Source organism: Dendroctonus ponderosae, unplaced genomic scaffold, assembly GCF_020466585.1.
Source record: "Dendroctonus ponderosae isolate FM_Combo_2020 unplaced genomic scaffold, Dpon_F_20191213v2 Dpon_F_20191213_8, whole genome shotgun sequence".
Classification (NCBI taxonomy): domain Eukaryota; kingdom Metazoa; phylum Arthropoda; class Insecta; order Coleoptera; family Curculionidae; genus Dendroctonus; species Dendroctonus ponderosae.
In genome coordinates, this window is record NW_026019016.1 from 12379602 (window position 1) to 12380901 (window position 1300).

Sequence of the window (1300 nt, forward strand, 5' to 3'; positions counted from 1 at the left end):
AAACACTATTTTTTCATGGCGAGTCTGTAATGTTTTCTAAACCTTTTTCTTGAGTATTTTTGCCTCAAAATTTGCCGGTGGAAACGCAGTTTTTCTCGGGTCTTTCATTATAGAAAACGTGGGGAAATTGTGTTTTTAAAAGACCAAACATTTCAGGCCAAATGTCCAAGAAAACGCCTTTGAACACATAAATGCGCATCCACCAACTTGTCTAAAAATGTTTGCTTTTGAAGTTGCTCTAGATTGTTTAGTGCCAATTTCCCGCCCTTACTTTTAACGGAAAAGGAGAAAGAAATCGAGCGTGTTTATAGGAATTTAATCTGAAATGTAACAGTTTCGAAACAAACGGGAAAACAGCAGCAATCGACTTGTTTAGATAAAAACGCTCAGCAGTTCCGTATATTTCGCGTAAAAACTGGTTTTAAAATTCGATCATGTCGCAAAAGGTCGAGATCTGTAGTCCAAGTATAAAAAGCCAAATTATTTACGTATGAATGACTGTATATACGCATAACCAAATGACTCAAAGGCCAATAAAACAGTCAGTAAAAGACGCCTATTTAGGTTTGTGGTTTTTTCGGTCAATAGATGGTGCCAAAAATAAAACACTATTTTTTCATGGCGTGTGAAAAAATAGTGTTTTATTTTTGCCACCCTCTATTGACCGAAAAACCCACAAACCTTAATAGGCGTCTTTTACCGATTGTCTGTAATGTTTTCTAAACTTCTTTTTTGGGATTTTTGTCTCAAAATTTGCCGGTGAAAACGCAGAATTTCTCGGGTCTTTCATTATAGAAAACGTGGGAAAATTGTGTTTTTAAAAGACCAAACATTTCAGGACAAATGTCCAAGAAAACGTCTTTGAACACATAGATGCGCATCCACCAACTTGCCTAAAAATGTGTGCTTTTGAAGTTGCTCTAGATTGTTTAGTGCCAATTTCCCGCCCTTACTTTTAACGGAAAAGGAGAAAGAAATCGAGCTTGTTTATAGGAATTTAATCTGAAATGTAACAGTTTCGAAACAAACGGGAAAACAGCAGCAATCGACTTGTTTAGATAAAACGCTCACCAGTTCCGTATATTTCGCTTAAAAACTGGTTTTAAAATTCGATCATGTCGCAAAAGGTCGAGGTCTGTAGTCCAACTATAAAAAGCCAAATTACTTACGTATGAATGGCTGTATATAAGCATAACCAAATGGCTCAGAGGCCAATAAAACAGTCAGTAAAAGACGCCTTTTTAAGTTTGTGGTTTTTTCGGTCAATAGATGGTGCCAAAAATAAAACACTATTTTTTCA

General features: G+C 35.9%; 1 protein-coding gene across 2 annotated transcripts in view; it reads left to right on the forward strand.

The window, feature by feature from the left end:
• The window catches only part of LOC109541931 (E3 ubiquitin-protein ligase CBL-B), a 46870-nt gene that overhangs the window by 35018 nt on the left and 10552 nt on the right, over positions 1 to 1300 (forward strand). The window lies entirely within an intron of this gene.